Genomic DNA, 19,668 nt, shown 5'->3' with positions numbered 1-19,668 from the left:
ATACCTATAAACAAATGTCAATTATTAAGAGGCTCATCATACATAGAATTACCGAAATGTAATAAAGCGAAACAAGCCTGTGTGAATGTTCAAAATAATGATGGAGCATGCTTTGCATGGGCAGTAACTTCAGCCCTATATCCAGTAAGAGAGCATTCAAACAGAATGGGTTCATATCCACACTATTCGAACGTTTTGAAATTAAAAGGTATTAGCTTTCCAATGACAATAAAACAAGTACCCAAATTTGAAAAATTAAATGGGTTAAGTATAAATGTATATATTTTGAAATTGTGTAAAAAAGGGAAATATAGTGTTGAGCCAGTGTTTCTAACATCAAAAAAAACAAACAATTCATGTTAATCTGTTAATGATACAAAATATTTATGTAGAAGATGATAACAATTTTGATAGTATCAAGCATGATAATGATGATATAAATATTAAATATCATTTTTGTTGGATAAAGAATTTATCAAGATTCATATCAAGACAAATAAGTAAACATAAAGGGGTAATATATATATGTGATCGATGTCAACAATATTTTGTGTCTGAAATAAAATTTAAAAAAACATAGTGAAGAATGTGGAGAGTATAATAAATGTAAAGTTGTTTTACCAGCTCCAAATAAAAAAATAATGAAATTTAAAAACTTTGCAAATAAAGAGCGTACAGTCATTTCTGTTTATGTTGACTTTGAGTGTATCTTAGCGCCCATAGACAAATGTGTTGGTAAAAAAGCAAAATGCTATCAAAAACATATTGCTTACAGTGTTGGATACTATGTGTGTTGTACATATAAAAATGAACTAAATTATTATAAATCATACAGAGGTGAAAATTGTGAAAGATGGCTTGCAATGGAACTGAAAACTTGAGCGGACAAAGTTAATGAAACAATTGAAAATCCTGTCCCAATGATCAAATTAAATGCTAGTGAAAAAGAAAAAATTAATATGTTAACTAATTGTCATATTTGTGGGGAGCCTCTCTCTCTGCTACGGATCGAGTTTTAGATCATAATCATTTCACAGGCGCGTTTATAGCCCATTCGGTGTGTAATTTAAATTTTCATGAATCCCATACTATACAAAATGTATTTCATAATCTTAGTGGATATGATGCGCATTTAATTATAGAAGAGATAACCACGGCCTTTAAAGGTAGTATTAGTTTAATACCTCTGGCGAAAGAAAACTACACTTCTTTTATAAAACAGGTGACAGGTACAAAAATCAAATTAAAATTTTTAGATTCATTTCGATTTTTAAACGCATCGTTAGAAAATTTAGCAGCACTTCTTAATGAGTATAAAATATTGTATAAAAATTATTTTGATGGTGATAATGATAAATTTAAACTACTAACGCGAAAGGGCGTATTCCCATATGATTATATAAGTGATTTAACTAAATTATATGAACAATCTCTACCGTCAATTGATATGTTTTTTAGTATTTTAAATGATTCAAAAATTTCAATTGATGAATACAGACATGCTCAAAATGTGTGGAAAGCCTTTAATATACAAACCTTGGGTGAATATAGTGATTTATATTTAAAAACAGATGTTTTATTACTTGCTGATATTTTTGAAAATTTCGCGATATGTGTTTGGAAAAATACCACTTAGATCCCAGTAGTTATTATACTTTACCAGGGCTAACCTAGCAGGCAATATTAAAATATACGAAAGTCGAATTAGAATTACTAACTGATATTGATATGATAATGTTTGTTGAGCAAGATACTCGGGGTGGATTAAGCCAATGCAGTAATCGATATGCTAAAGCAAATAATAAATATATGTCAAATTATGATTGTAATAAAAAGAGTGAATATTTAATGTATTGGGATGTGAATGGTATGTATGCTTGGGCAATGCAACAGTGTCTCCCATTAAAGAATTTTCAATGGTGTACTGATACGGACATTGATGTAAAGTCTATACCGGATGATAATCCAGAAGGGTACATTTTTGAAGTTGATTTAAAATATCCAGATAATATACATGATATCCATGATATCCATAATGATCTTCCCATGTGTCCCACTCACGAAAAGCCTCCAGGGGGGGGGGGAGTTAAAAGCTTATTGCGACATTGTACGATAAGAAAAAATATATTTTGCATTATAGAAATTTAAAACAGTGTTTAAAATATGGGATGGTTTTGGAAAAAGTACATCATATATTAAAATTTGATCAGTCAGCATGGCTCAAACCATACATCGATTTGAATATAAAAATGAGAGCTGAAGCAAAGAGCAATTTTGAAAAAAATTTTTTCAAGTTAATGAACAATGCTGTGTTTGGGAAAATTATGGAAAATATTCGAAAAAGAGGGGTAGTAAAATTACGTACACGATGGTTTGGTCGATATGGTGTAAAAGTATTGATTGCTAAGCCGAATTTTTATAATCGTACAATATTTAGTGAAAATTTAGTAACAATTGAAATGAAAAATCTCTCTTTATATTTCAATAGACCGATTATTGTGGGAATGGCTAATGGGAGATATTGCAAAAACCCGTTTCAATGATTTTCATTATGGTTATGTCAAACCGAAATTTGAGGATAAGGCTAAAGGATTATACACAGACATATATGAGATTAAGAAAGCAGATATAGATAGATTTGATACAAGCGATTATGAACCGAATAATATTTATGGTATGCCATTAGTTAATAAAAAAGTGTCGGTATTAATGAAGGATGAATTAAATGGAAAGATTATGACTGAGTTTATTGGATTAAGAGCAAAAATGTATGCCTATAAGATTGATAATGATAATGAAAATATTGTGAAAAAGATAAAAGGTATTAAGAGAGATGTTGTCAAAAATCAAATAACTTTTGATGATTATTATGAGTGTTTGAATAAATCAAAAATTAAAGTTACATCACAAAAATGTATACGTTCATTTAAACATAAATTGTATAATATTGAAGAGAGTACGGTAGCGTTAAGCGGAAATGATGATAAGAGATGTATGATTGATGATAGTTTTGGTACATATGCATGGGGTCATTATAAATTAAGAAACTAAAAAATATTATTGATTATTAATTATTTATGTATATATTAATAGTAAATTTTTTTTGATTTTACAATGTTATTTTATTTTTTAAAATTAAAATTATAAGTATAGTTATTTATCTTCAAAAAAACTTATTGTGGTTTGTAAAAAAAAAACTACAAGTCGTGTGGCGGATATTCTAATTAGGTCAAAGTAAAAAAGAAAGATATTTTTTGTTATCAAGTAGTATTTCAGAAGTATATAAGCTTGAATATCTTTAGCTCCATATTCATTTTTTGTAGTGCAAAATTAAATTTTTTAAACAATAAAATGGTTAAAATTATTGTTGGTTTTAAAACCGAAAACAACAGAGTAAAGGAGGCTTTTATATTTAAAGAAAAAACACTAATGAGTCATTGGTACATTCAAAATTTTTTGAAGTTAAAAATTTTTGGTGGATGGAAGAATGACTGCACTTTGGTGCTGTTTATAGAAAAAATTAGAAACAATCATGGACTATGAAAAAACCGGAACAATATACGTGGATAAGGAATTGGATTACATAATATGTAAAAAATGTTTAAAAATCCGCAGAATGTTTATGTTTCGTGGAATTAATCGAAAAAAAAGTAAATATTTTCATATTTTTTTGTATATACGACCAACGTTTCTTGAATACCTTTAGAAAAGGTATTCTCTGTGCTATCTTGACAATAGTCCAGGAGCTGTCGATCTAAAAAGTTCCCTCATACGTGCACATATTTTTTTTAAAGAAAATAGATAGTTTAAAACTATAGGAATTCGAAACGGTAGGTTTGCGTGGTTTTGCAAAGCCGAAAAAATGTTTAAAAAAAATAATTATTAAAAAAATCGATAAATGTTTGTCTCTCACGTTGTGAAATGGTTTGCCTAAAGTATATTCTACAGAAAATTTCATTATCTTTCAGAAAAAATTTACGCAAACCAATTTTTTTAGCCGGGAGAGTCAGGCAAGCCTTTTAAAGTGTGTGATGAAGGAGGAAATTTCCCCCTCATTACGTACCATGATTTTTTTATTTTATTTTGTTCCTTGCAGTGTCTACTTTTAGATTATCTTGGTTTGCGGGCTCAGAAACGGCCGGAAATGTCCAGCAAACCAGCTTCATTCTACTCTGAACTCATTTTCAATAAATATAAACTAGAATAAATGTTTCGTTGTAAAATTACTATTGTTTTATGGTGATTTTTATTTTTTATTTTCTATTAAATACTTTTATTTTATAAAATTACTTTTCTATATTTTCTTTTAAACACATAATGAAGTTGCTGCGGTGGTGATTTTCTAGAACTACTGTAGTTTTTAAGAATCTAAGATAGAGATTGTTATTCTTTTCGGTCGGAATGTACATACATTTCTCTCTTTCTGTCATCTCTATACTTGAAAATCTACCTGCATCTGCTGAAGGGCACCCAGCATAATACGTCAAGACGAAGAAAAAATATATATGCATTTCTAAAATATTTATGCACGCGAAATATCGACATATATGAAAAAACCAAAAGCTGCTACATGTCTTCATCCGTATGAGTATTTGGAAAGTATTTCAGCAGAAAATCATAATTCCAAGCAAGATGCAATTCTCCGAGACATCATTTGGGCGATTTCAGTTCCTTTCGTGCCACAAACTCCAATGTGGATTGGATTCAACAGCCAGATTTTGATAGATAATAGTGAGATACAAGTAGTTGACTATTTACAGAGTAGACCGACTGACTTCAATAAGAGTTTGAATAACTCTAAGTTTAAGGAAGCAATAGTCAAATTTTTATATGAACATTGGACAGATGACTCATGCAGCTCTCTTATTAATGACAAGACAATTTTTTTGACAGTTGAGGAAAAATGCTTTGTCTACAAAAATATTGATGGAAAGATATCACGAACCTTAAATGAAGATTATACTTGTTCCCATGAAGAAGCTGACACAAGAATTTTCTTTCATTTAAATAAATGTTCACCCCAGAAAAAAATTTTGATAAGGTCTGTCGATACTGATGTCTTAGTCATTTGTTTAGGAAATATTCATAAATTTACTCATCAAAAAATTTGGATAATCAGTAAATCTGGCTCTGAAATAAATTACATAAGTTGCACAGATCTTGCAAAAGAATTAGGTCCATCACTTTGTCGAGCTCTGCCAGGTTTTCATGCCTTCACGGGGTCAGATTATACTGCAGCTTTCGTCCGCAAAGGAAAAATCAAACCGCTGAATATTTTAATACAAAATAAAGAGTACCAACATATGTTCGAGCATTTAACAGATCCAGAAGATGTCAATAATGATGAAAAAATGGAAATTTTACAGCGATTTACAAATGAAAAGTACAATATCGATAAAAATGATGTAAATAGTGCTAAGTTTGAATTGTTCTTGAAGTTTTTCGCAAGTACAAGCGTTAGAGAACAATTTTAGAAAGATCTGATTAATTCGATTACAGCAACATTCCTCCATGTTAGAAAACCTTGTCGCAGAAAACTTGCGTACAATATTTGTAAATACAATGTGGCAAAATACCATTGAACCTCTGTGTGTCGTATATGAACCCACTGAATGTGGATGGCAATTGAATAGCGACAATAAATTAGAACCGCTATGGTACAAAGGCCCAGCGGCACCTTCAAAAGTAGAAGAAATTTTGCGAGCAGAAATTAATACCGAAGAATCAGGGGAAGAGAGTGAAGAAGATAAAGAATCAACAAATAGAAATCATTGGAGTATAGATGAAATTGACTTCGATGATTAATGATATAAACTATGTTTGACTTTGATGATCAATAAAATAATATGTTTTAGCATTAACAATTGATAATTGTTTTCACTCTATAAAATTATTAAATCCATCCACACTAAAAATTTCCTATTATTCCTTTAATTATATTTACCCTTTCTTTATTTCAAATCGTAAAAACATCAAGACGTCATATCCTATATGAAGTTCGTACTAAAGTATATCAAAAGAAAATATAGAAAAGTAATTTTATAAAATAAAAGTATTTAATAGAAAATAAAAATCACCATAAAACAATAGTAATTTTACAACGAAACATTTATTCTAGTTTAAACCGCAAACCAAGATAATCTTAAAGTAGACACTGCAAGGAACAAAATAAAATAAAAAAATCATGGTACGTAATGAGGGGGAAATTTCCTCCCTCATCACACACTTTAAAAGGCTTGCCTGACTCTCCCGGCTAAAAAAATTGGTTTGCGTAGTATTTTTTCTGAAAGATAATGAAATTTTCTGTAGAATATACTTTAGGCAAACCATTTCACAACGTGAGAGACAAACATTTATCGATTTTTTTAATAATTAATTTTTTTAAACATTTTTTCGGCTTTGCAAAACCACGCAAACCTACCGTTTCGAATTCCTATAGTTTTAAACTATCTATTTTCTTTAAAAAAAATATGTGCACGTATGAGGGAACTTTTTAGATCGACAGCTCCTGGACTACAACTGATGTTGTCTTCATAATTTTTGTAATATATGTTACACTTATCATGGGCGCTCTGGAAGCTAGTGGAATATACTTTAAAAGGTTGATTTCGTAATCAGCTAATTTTGAAATGTCGTCAGATTCATAATCATCTTTTTTTATTGTCAAAATCTGTTGTGCACATTAAAAGAACCCCCGCACACCGGTCGATAATTTGGTTGGCTTGTTTATATTGAAGAAAAATTTATTAATGAGAGCCATTGGTGAAGTTGAAATGGAAAAAGTGGAAATAATATTGGATTTGGAAAAAAAAAAACTGTTGATGTTGTCTTCATAATTTTTGTAATATATGTTACATTTATCATGGGCGCTCTGGAAGCTAGTGAAATATACTTTAACAGGTTGATTTCGTATTCAGCTAATTTTGAAATGTCGTCAGATTCACAATCATCTTTTTTATTGTCAAAATCTGTTGTGCACATTAAAAGGACCCCCGCACAAAATGTATTCATGAGAGCCATTGGTGAAGTTGAAATGGAAAAAGTGGAAATAATATTGGATTTGGAAAACAAACTATTTATGTGGAATCTAATTATATTCTCTACAAGAAATTGTTGTCTGGTTTTAATATACAGAAATGAAATATGTAAATACTTTTGTATGTTTTATTTGTGAAAAATTAATACATATTTGTTTAATATAAAAAATTTTTTTATTTAACAATATCGATTTTATTTACCTACGAATCAAAATCCTTAGAGTATCCTAACCATCGAACGAATCCCTTATTCTTTTGTCATTTTAGAATTTTCTCCAGTAAGAAGGGATATTTTACTTTTTGTAGTTCGAATTCATAAAATCCACCAAGAAAACCATTGGTATCGTTAAGAAGGTAAGTTACTGGATTAGTATTTCGAATTTTGCTTACTTGAAATATTTATTATCTATTTGTGTTTTTTATCAATTTTAATCTGTTTTTATCATTTTTTTATATTTATACTTACTACACTGTGATGCGATTATTTAAGTTTTAATATTGTACATTTTATTCTTTGTATCTTTTTAAGATTATCAGTGTGATAGCCGAGCTTTACGCTAATACCACCACCACAATTCGCACTAAGGACGGACAAACCCGTCCAATCCACAACGCGTGCGGGCGTAAAGCAAGGTTGTCCACTTAGTCCAATTATTTTCAACTTGGCTATCGAGCCGCTCATAAGGGTGGCGTTTGGATTGGCAGCTCAGCATGGCTACAAACTCCACAATAACACCTTCTCTATTCTCGCGTATGCTGATGACATCGTTCTTCTCGGAAAAAATGCTGAATCCTTGAGAATTCTCTTGGATGCAGTAGGATCAACTGCTGAGTGGATGGGTCTAAAGTTCCAACCTCCGAAATGCGCCTCACTGCACGTTGATTGCAGGCGAAGATGGGAAGTCTTTCCTACGGAATTTACCATGCAAGGAGGAGGACTAACGGTTTTAAAAGGCGGAGAAGAGTACCAACATCTAGGTGTACCAACGGGCTTCCGTGTGACCCAAACCCCCCTTGATGCCATTCGGGCCATCAAGGAGGACGTTCAGAAGGTACACGATTCTCTTCTCGCACCCTGGCAAAAATTGGAAGCCACAAATATGTTCATCCTTTCTCGGCCAGACTTTATTCGCCAAAGGACCCTTGACTGACGCAGACAAGACCATCAAAAGGCTAGCCAAGCAATGGATGAACCTACCTCAACGTGGCTCTCCGGAAATCCTCTATATTCCATCGTACCAGGGTGGCGCAAATTTTTTACCGTTGGCCGATTCCGCGGACGAAAGCACCGTAGTGCACGCTTTTAGACTGCTGACCTGCAAAGACACCGTTGTCAGGGAATCGGCCTGGTCCTGCCTTAAACGTGTAGTGAGACGTCGTATCGGAGAAGACCCAACCGAGGATATGCTCGCCAAGTGTCTGTCAGGCTCAATAGAGGGTCGATTAACACGCGACGGCGGAGACATTTCTAGTTTGTGGTCGCAAGCTAGAAATGCGTGCCGTCGCCTCAACAGCAAAATTAGTGTGGGTTTCCATTGGTGCAGAGAAAAGCGCGATCTGTCTGTCACAATCAATCGTCCTGTTGTGGATCAGGGGTTGGACGAGCGGATATCTTTTTTAGGAAGCATATAATATATTTAGAGTTCACTCACTATTGTACAAATGTTCTTTATTTTATGAAGTATTTACAAGAAATGATGTTTAAAATATTTGAATGGAAAACCGAATATGAATTAATTAACTACTTTGATCTACTAATAGAACCGAAAAACGAATGGTTCTATAACGAATGTTGCTACCGAATTTTACTAATAGATCCGCAAAACGAACGGATCTCTTCAAATGCAACTAACGAATTCCCCAAGAGTCAGAAAACTATGACTTATATACGCGGCTGAGGGGAAGCAATATTTCAGTCGCGTCTGTGAACAATCATCCTCGTGTATTCAAATTTGACCATGAAAACAAGTGACACGTGTAAATGCCACAAGTTTTAAGACTAGAAAGCTGAGTCTGCAAATTTGCACAATATCATAAAATATTGTGTGTTTTATGTGAAACTGCAATTTATACAAAATACACGAGAACAACATACTGATTTATAAACTACTACAGGGCGATTTACTACCGAGTGATAGTACGAATGTCATGGGACCATAACAGTCCTGGCCCGTACGTACCCGTACGGGCCAGGTGCTCAGTGGCAGTGGAAATTCATCCCCTCTTGGAATAAACTGTATCAATTTAGACAATTCATGTACAAATTGTCGAGGTGTAATAATTATTGGATGAATAACACCTTTCTGAGCTAAGAGAATGGCATTTAGTAATTTTCCGTTATCGTTTTGAAACTGATTTAAAATGAACATAAATATATACAATTGCGAATCCATTGTTTCCTCCAAAGTCATCAAATTTGTAACATTTTCTAAATTAGTAACTAAGAAATTCAATTTCTGAAAGTTCGTTTTTAATAAATCTACATTATAATCTACGTCTCCTAAAGTCTGATTAAATGATCGTATAGCATCATTTACTATATGGATGTTGGATTTCAATAAGGATGCTGTGTACTTCGAATCGCTTGTTAGAGCGTTTATTTTCTGATTATAGTACAAAGCGTCATCATTATCTAAGGTGCCAAATAAAGTCTTGGACACTTTTCCGATAATATCGAACCAAGCCCTTTTACTTCTAGTTGATACAAATTTTTCATGTTCTAAGAGGGTGAAAACGACATTAACATCCATTTCAATTTTTCTAATTAAATGATCGAGAGATTTCATTAAACGACAACTAAAGGCAATATGAGTATTCATTCCTTCAGACATACAAAGATTATTTAATTGCTGATAATGCATTTTTAATTGAGACAACTGATTATAGTGTTTATTTATATTTACATATGTAATAAGTTTCCATTTATTATTATAAAGTTTCAAGTTACCTAACTGTTCATAGTAAATACCAGCTGTGTCTTTCATTGAGTCAAACGAATAGAATTCGCACGCGACAACTGATAACGAACAAAATAATCTGAAACAATTTTATTAACTTAATTTTATTTTATTCAACAAAATGTTTTAATCTATTATTATGTACTCTAACTAATTTTTTTCCTTTCTTAATAGTAGTATTTACATCGGAATCTATTGAAATTACTTCATATGGACCTATCCAAAGCCCACATAATTTTTTACTTCTACCCCTCCTAACACTTTCGTCGTGTAATAAAATTTTATCCCCAATTTTAAACTGAATGGGTTTGTTAGTTTTGTCGTAATAAATCTTCGATTTATTTTTGCTTTCTAATAATTTTGATCTAGCTATCTCTCTACTACTAAATAGTTTTGACTTTAGATCGTCAATATAATTATCAAAAGTATAGACAACATTCTTATTTACCACAGAGGGTAACGTAGCTAAATGTCCATACATTAACTCGTAAGGACTAAATGTTGTTGCCGAATGAGGAGTTGTGTTAAATATAAAGCATGCATAAGGTATCCAATCATCCCATGAGGTTTGATATTCATCTACGTAGTGACGCAGATATTCGGCTAACGTTCTGTGCGTTCTTTCGAGCCCGCCATTCGATTCTGGGTGATAAGCAGAAGTCTGCAGCTTCTGAATCCTTAATAATTTACAAACATTCTTAAAAAGTTCACTTAAGAAATTACTACCTTGATCGGTTAATAAACTAAACGGAATACCGTGTCTACAAATTATCTGAGTGACGAAGACCTTTGCTATTGTTTCCGATTCCTGATTAGGAATAGCAAAGGTTCTAAATATTTGGTTAAGTCATCTTGGAAAGTAAGCATATATTTGTTTCCATTCTGACTTTCGACTAATGGGCCTACAATATCCATAAAGCATTTTTCGAAAGGATATGAGCTAGTTGTAGTAATTTGCATTTTCTGTTTTATTTTCCGATTACTAGTTTTATTGAATTGACAGCTTTTGCATTTACGAATATAATTTTTAATTTGCCTTTTCATACCTGGCCAATAATAATACGAATTTATGCGAGCAAAAGTCCTTTTGTATCCTTGATGTCCACCAACAACAAGATTATGATTTTCGCGAATAATATCTAATTTTAAACTATCATCATCAATCAAATGTTTTATCTTAGGACATAATTTAATAATTATATTCGAATTGTCACATAATATGGGGAAGGCTAACTTATGTATTCCTAATTTTTCACATTCATTCTTCAAAGTTTCTAAAGATTTAAATAATGTTTCATATGATGCTGGTTTCGAATATGCTTCTTTAGTAACTAAATAAAAGACTTTCGATGCGTCTTTATCTAATGTTAAAACATTTCCTAATTTGGCATCTTGTCTATTTAAATTTTCGATTCCACGAAATTTATCTCTAAATAATAACGAAATACCGTTTCTCAAATTCAAATCCATCGATATTGAACATACTAAACTATATTCAGGGAATAACGAAAATATAGTCGAATTATTATCAATAGTTATAAGATTATTTTTATAATCGTTATTTTTATAATTGTTCATAAATATTTTGTTCCGTAATTTATGTCGGTTAAAGTACATAAATTACGAACAAACATATTATATAAAATAATAGAACTATTTCTTGTGCGCAATGATTGATGCGCGAATTAATTTACTAAGCTACTGGTTGAAGTATGATGATAATGCCTCTTCGACTTGGGCTATCGAACAGCAAGCATCGACAATGTAAAACAGTAATGGATCCTAATTTTTTAAATACAATTTTAAATTATTAGCATGCGGCATACTTAAAATAATATGTGAGCAAGCAGTGAATTTCTATTAAATTATCTGGTATGTGTTTAATTATTATAATTATTGGATTTTTGGAGATAGTTTGAAAGGTTTTTGGTTTCAATATATTATGCATCATCCATTTAAACTTTGATATAAGTTTATTTAAGATTTCTAGGTTAAAATGACTTAGAATTTATTAATCGTTATTTGTAAAACACTTTAAATTTTGGGTATTTATTAAATATTTGATTTATGTTATTCAGAAAACACTTAATGTGTTCAATTTCTATGCCTTGTAGATTTTCATAATGACGCTTAACGCGTTAAGTTGTATTTGATTGTGTTTATATAAAATATCTTTCAAGTTTAAAATTATCTTTGATGTTGTTTTTAACTCTTTCCCTTTTCAACATTTTGTTTTGTAGATGTGAAATTCAAATCCATGCGGTAACTTTTGGAAAGTAAAGAAATGAAGCCTTTGCTTTGAACACCAAACATGCATTCAAGATCTGATCTTCTTAACCTCTGGACCTGTCAGTTTAAATATCAGGGTGACTCTAAATAGTACAATTATCCCGGAAAACTGTATGGGTGGACCCTTAGCACACTTTTAACTCGTACTCTAAATCACTTCTTAACCTTTCAACTCCGTAAATCCGTTAACTTCTTAACTAATAATAATTTTTAGATATTCCCTTCCATGAAACCCCATCATGGGTTTCCTTTCTCTTCTTCTTTTATTTTGCTTCAATTTCAAAATTATCTGCTTTAATTTTGTGAATTCTACTTAGTGCATCAGCAGGATTGCACTTTCCAGATTTATGTACGATTTCATAATCGTATTCTTCTAATTTGAGTTTAAATTTAACTAATCGCGATCCAGGGTCTTTAACTGAATACAAGTAAATCAGAGATCTACAATCGGTAACGACAGTAAAATGTCGACCTAACAAATGACATCGAAAATATTTAACCGCTCATACTATCGCTAAAAGTTCCTTTTCAATAGAACTATAATTTAATTCAGCTTTATTAAGTGTCCTACTCGCGTAAGCTACAGGTAAATCAAGATTCTTTTTATAATCACCTTGAGATAATATCGCTCCTATAGAATACGAACTCGCATCGCAAGTTAATATGAATTTTTCATTAAAATTTGGATACTGTAATATTGGAGCTGTTATTAACGAATTTTTCAATTTTTCAAAAGAATCCTCTTCTACATTGGACCATTTAAATTTGTTATTTTCCTTTAACAATTCTGTCAAAGGTTTTGCTAAAGCACTAAAATTTTTTACGAATTTTCGATAGTATCCAGCTAGTCCCAAAAACGATTTTATTTCAGTTTTAGTGGTAGGACGGGGAAAATTTTTTACAGCGCTAATTTTACTACTGTCCGCCTTCAAACCATTTTCCGTTATCGTGTGACCCAAAAAATTTACTTCTTTTCGCTAGAACTCACATTTATCGGGCTGTATTTTAAGATTGTATTCTTTCAATCTGTCTAAAACATCAATTAGTCGCTTATTATGATTTTCTAATGAACCGCCGAAAACTACAATGTCCTCTAGATAAACGAAACAACGAATGCCTTGCAAACCGCTAAGGACCGAATTCATTAACCTTTGAAAAGAAAAAGGGGCATTTTTAAGACCTTGTGGCATCTTCAAAAACTCCAAATGACCATAAGGGCTACTGAAAGCGGTCTTACAAGAATGTTCGGGGTCCATTTTCACCTGAAAATACCCATTACTTAAGTCTAATGTTGTGAAATATTTTGAATTTCCCAACTGATCTAATATCTCATTAATATTCGGTAATGGAAAACATTCTCCTTCTGTTATCGAATTTAAACCTCGAAAATCGACTACTATCCTATATTTTCTTTCGGTCGGTGCGCCCGGACTCAAATTGGGATTTGGCTTCTTTGGAATAACTAATAACGGCGCGTTCCACGGCGAAGTGCTAGGTTTAATAATTTTTTGTTCTAACATATTTTCTATTTGTGAATTAATTACGTCATATTGACTTTGCGGAAGTCTATATGGCCTTGTAGTAATAATCTTATCATCGAACGTGTTTATTTTATGTGTAACAAGAGATGTGCTAGTCAGCAAATCTCCTTCAAGAAAAAAAATATCATTATATTTTTTACAAATTTCAATTATAGATTCTTTTTCTTCTAAGTTTAAATGATCGAATCGAAGATGCGAAAAAAAAATTTTTAATCGATTTTTATCTAATTTAGCCTTCTGAATACTGTTAATATTATAACATTCTTCTTTACTTGGAACACTATAAGGCTCTAATGTTACCTCTGGTATTTTTATTTTTATATTATCGTTTGATATATTAAGAACATTTACTAAACACGAATTATGACTTGCAATTGTTAGGCAATTTCCTAACCGAATTCCCGAAATTAATTCTTCTGAGTTTAATACACCAATACCATCAGAGTTGGTAGTTGCACGAATAATTTGTTCACTTCTAGCAGGAACTGTTATAAAAGAAAAATTTTCCTCTTTTATATTCGAAGTCGTGAACAAATTGAAATTACCGAATCTCGTTCCAACGAGTTTATTTTTGTAATCTATTTTTGCTTGTAATTTTTGCAAAATATCTAATCCTAAAATACCATCGGATTCTAAGGGGAACGAATTTTCAACGACATGAGAGATAAAATTATTACTACGATAAACGACTTCTAAAGATCCTAATGTATAAACTATTTGATCTGTAATTCCTTTTAAGGGAATTTTAGCGGATGTTGTAATAATTTCATTATCATTTACACAACCAATTTTGACTAAACTAACATTGGATCCAGTGTCTGATAAAAGCTTAGCAGAATTATTTTCAAATGTTTTCGAACTTAAATTGATGTAATTAGAATTGTTATTAAATTTAATATTCATAAAAATTGTTTTCGAATTTTGTAAATTATTTGTATCTAATTTGAACTCTGTTTTAATTTTCGAGCCTCCTGAGACTGAGTTCCGGATATCGAAGGCTCTACTAAGTTTCCCGAATTTTTAGGATAATCACCTCTCTTTTCTCTATTAATTCTTTTAGTACAGTTAGCTATTCTATGGCCCCCTTTTTTACAGTAGAAACAAATATCGGAAATATAGTTTACTCTTGCTTCAGGCTTACAATTCGACTGAGTAGAAAATTTTTGTTTGAGAAAACACTGCGAAGAATAATGACCAGTTTTATTACAATTATTTCATTTGATACTATTTTTAGAAGCAACAAATTTAGAATTTAGAAATTTAGGTGCTTCTTTTTCACTCAAAAATTCGCGTTCCTCAGCTACAGCTAATTCAATAGCATCTGAAAGTGTACTAGGATTCCTTGCCTTTACCTGAATTTTTAAATTATCTAATAACCCACTAATGAACACATTTTTTGCTTGCTGCCTAAGCAAGTTCGAAATTTCTGTGGCAATGGATAGATCTTTGTTTTCCGTACAGTTTTCTATTAATTTGTTACAATATTTTTCGATTTCGAATTTAACTCAAGCTGCCAATGTGCAGCAGAACGCTTTTCTGTAAAGACTTCCTCTAAAAAACTTTTAAAATCATCGAAATCATTTAGCTGCCGATATTTAAACAAGTCTCGCTTTTGCTGTTAGCTTTGATTTTATTATTTTGAAAAGCAAAATTTTATCGGAGTCGCTAACTAATTCTAATGCGTTCTCACAATTATCGATAAATTCATGCAACATTTCTTTGTTGCCATTAAACTTAATCAATAGCTTCTCAGCTACTCCGATTTTAATATACGAATCAGTCATTTTACTGTCTAAATCACTAGATAAATCTTCTGATTTTATCCTAACGTGAGCTGAATTTCTAACGTGCTGAATAATGACTTCTACTACTTTATTAATATCGGATAGCTTTCAAGACATACGATACTAATACTAATTAACAATTGTAATACGAATAATAAAGTTAAAAACTGACATAAAATTAATTATAAACATAATTAGAATTTTCAAAATTTTCAAAGTTTTCCAAATCTTCAAAATTTTCTTAATAAGTTTCCAAAATTTCAATCAAGTTCCAAATTTCCAACTGTCAAATTAAAAAATACTCCAATTAACCAAATACCAAATTTCCAATTGTTGTTTAAAATTTATACAACCAAATTCAAAACTCCAAATAATCAATTACCAAATAAAGAACCAAATCCCTTTTTCGCCTGACACCAATTTTATTGTTGTGGATCAGGGGTTGGACGAGCGGATATCTTTTTTAGGAAGCGTATAATATATTTAGAGTTCACTCACTATTGTACAAATGTTCTTTATTTTATGAAGTATTTACAAGAAATGATGTTTAAAATATTTGAATCGAAAACCGAATATGAATTAATTAACTAATTTGATCTACTAATAGAACCGAAAAACGAATGGTTCTATAACGAATGTTGCTACCGAATTTTACTAATAGATCCGCAAAACGAACGGATCTCTTCAAATGCAACTAACGAATTCCCCAAGAGTCAGAAAACTATGACTTATATACGCGGCTGAGGGGAAGCAATATTTCTGTCGCGTCTGTGAACAATCATCCTCGTGTATTCAAATTTGACCATGAAAACAAGTGACACGTGTAAATGCCACAAGTTTTAAGACTAGAAAGCTGAGTCTGCAAATTTGCACAATATCATAAAATATTGTGTGTTTTATGTGAAACTGCAATTTATACAAAATACACGAGAACAACATACTGATTTATAAACTACTACAGGGGCGATTTACTACCAAGTGATAGTACGAATGTCATGGGACCATAACAGTCCTGGCCCGTACGTACCCGGCGTACGGAGTGCTCTTCGTCCTGACCTGGTGGTCCTGGATGAGGCTAGAAGGGAAGTTAAAATCATAGACATCTGCATTCCATTTGGTGCCCCAGATGCTCTAGAGGTGGCTCGGCAGCAAAAGCTCGATAAATACAACCAACTTGCTGCTGAGTTATCCTCGAAAGGCTATAGGTTCTCATTGGATGCTTTTGTCGTTGGTTTGCTTGGGTTGCTGGCTAGCACAGAACTATAGGGTTGCGAAGTCTTTGGGAATATCTCCAAAATATACGCAGACCATGGCACGGTTGATGGCGTCAGACACGATCCGCTGGTCACGTGGGTCCGCTTGGAATTGTGGATTCCTGTCTGAGTCTCTTAAAATCTTAAAAAAACACCATCTGATAGATCGTTGCCTTCGTTTTTTCAGCTTCGTTAGCTTTTCCTACAATTTTATTTCTAACCATATCCGTAACCATTTCTTTGGTAGCGGTGTTTTCTCCTGCAGTGGTAATAATTCTATTTGCATTTCTTAAAAATCTATTTAATGTACCTAGAGTACCATCAAAATTATTTAGATTTTTTATTAAATCAATTACGGTAATGGTAGTCATTTTGTTTGGTTGCTTTATTTGTTTTAAAGTTTCCTTAAAATTACTTTTAATGATTTCGTCTTCAATTGCTATAACTTTTATTTGGTTTACTATTTCGTCTAAAACGGTTGGTACGTTGAATGTCAATAGTGAAAGATGTATAATTACGAGCTCTTAAAATTTAAAGAATTAATACTGCATTGGTTATAATAATACAAATTTTTTGAGTGCAAGTGGCTTAGAATAAGCAGCATAATCGAAAATTTCACAACTCTAAGTGTTAAAATCATTAAAAAAGTTAAAATCATTAAAAAAAATGTATGCGTCCAAAACTAACAGCGTCAAAAGTGAAACTTTTTATGTAATTCAAAAACTGTCAATGAGTGTACAAAAAAATACATTGCAGCAAAGAAAAATTGACTTTATAATTGAAATTATAATAAAAATGATTTATAATAAAAATCAAGAAAAATCTACAGACTATCCCGAATTAATTACTACGGAAGTTTCACTCGTACGTACTATTATTTACATATACATAAAACTATATACATATACGTACAAGTGAAACTTCCGTAGTAACAAATTCGGGATAGTCTGTAGATTTTTCTTGATTTTTATTATAAATCATTTTTATTATAATTTCCAGTCAATTTTTCTTTGCTGCAATGTATTTTTTTCTCATTGACAGTTTTTGAATTACATAAAAAGTTTCACTTTTGACGCTGTTAGTTTTGGACTGACGCATACATTTTTTGTATCTTCATTGACAATAACTGAGAATAAAAACAATACGACAGTACGTAAGATTGTACAAGTCTAAACTAGTCCTAAATTTTATATAAATAAATAACATATATATATACATATATATATATATATATATATATATATATATATATATATATATATATATATATATATATATATATATATATATATGTCTATTAAATTATTTCATATTAAAAATTTTTTATTCTTTTTATTCTCAGTTATTGTCACTGAAGATACAAAAAATGTATGCGTCAGTCCAAAACTAACAGCGTCAAAAGTGAAACTTTTTATGTAATTCAAAAACTGTCAATGAGTGTGCAAAAAAATACATACATATTACATGACAAAACGTTAGTGTCCCATAAAAAGTTTCACTTTAAAAAAAATTGTTTCTAACATAACCAAATATTTGAGCCGGTGAAGTTTTAAACTAAGTGAACTTATTTCCCGAAAAACTTAATCAAAGTGTTTTTGGAGTGAAGAAAAATTATTTTCGATAGGGAAAATTATTGACAGTGTAAATACGCTTACCAAAGAAATGCAATATTTTACATTAAAAAAAAAAATTATCAATACAATAAGTTTTGAAATGTGTTTCCAAAATAGTTCTTGTGATAACATAACAAAAAAAGAATTTGCAACATTTGTATATGTTAATGTGGCGCAGTGGGTAGAGTGCTCGCCTTAGTAAGTGTTATATTTGTACTATACTTTGGATCGAACCTTATATCACACAGTGAATTTTTATTTATTTTATTTTCCAAAATTAGTTTAATTAATTCTGTTTTTGTTTTAAAATTTCTTTCTCTCATTTGTTTATATTTAAAAAAAAAGAAAAAAAAAAAAAAAAAAGAAGTTGTTGAAATTGTACTTCATCATTAATATTGTAGATCAAGTTATACAATAAAAACTCTTTATTTTATAATATAATAAATACAATCATGGATGGAAAATTGAAAGAATTATTTGAGGCATTAAGTAAAAAAATCGATCAAGCCAGTGAAAAAATACAACAAGATGTGAAAAACGAAATAACTGAACTTAAAACTTTACTTTTGGGTACACAAGAAAATTGTCGTGATTTAGAAAATACGGTTAAAAAATTGCAAGAAGAAACACTGCTATTGAAAAAAGAATTAAACAAAGAGAACATTATTATCCACGGTATTGCAGAAACGGAAAATGAACAGGCAACACAAGAAACAACAATTATATCTACAATTTCAAAAAAACTTAATGTAAATCTACCACCAATAAATATAAACAATATATATAGGTTGGGTAAAACCGGAAATCAAAGGCCAGTTAAAGTTTGTTTAAATTCCATTAAAATTAAACATGAAATATTTAGTAATCGAACAAAATTGAAGGGTACAAATATATACATCAATGATGATCTTCCAATCGAATTAAGAATTAGAGACAGCGAAAGAAGAAAACAAAATAAACAAACGAAAAGTGGGAAAAAACGGTTATTAGGACAGTCATCCGAAGAGGAAGAACCATCTAACAGAAAAATCCAGGATGCAAAAAAAATACACAGAGAAAATCAAATTAAAAAAAACTAGAGCGTTGTACGGATATAACAATAGTTACCTGGAACTGCCACGGATTTAATAATATTTCCAATTTGGGTGAGGTGCAGCAACAAATACTACAAAAACACAGTATCCTTTGTTTCAT

The sequence above is a fragment of the Chrysoperla carnea genome, chromosome 5 (assembly GCF_905475395.1).
Source record: "Chrysoperla carnea chromosome 5, inChrCarn1.1, whole genome shotgun sequence".
Classification (NCBI taxonomy): Eukaryota; Metazoa; Arthropoda; class Insecta; order Neuroptera; family Chrysopidae; genus Chrysoperla; species Chrysoperla carnea.
The sequence above is the reverse complement of the archived record's forward strand: the minus strand, read 5'-3'. Positions refer to the sequence as shown.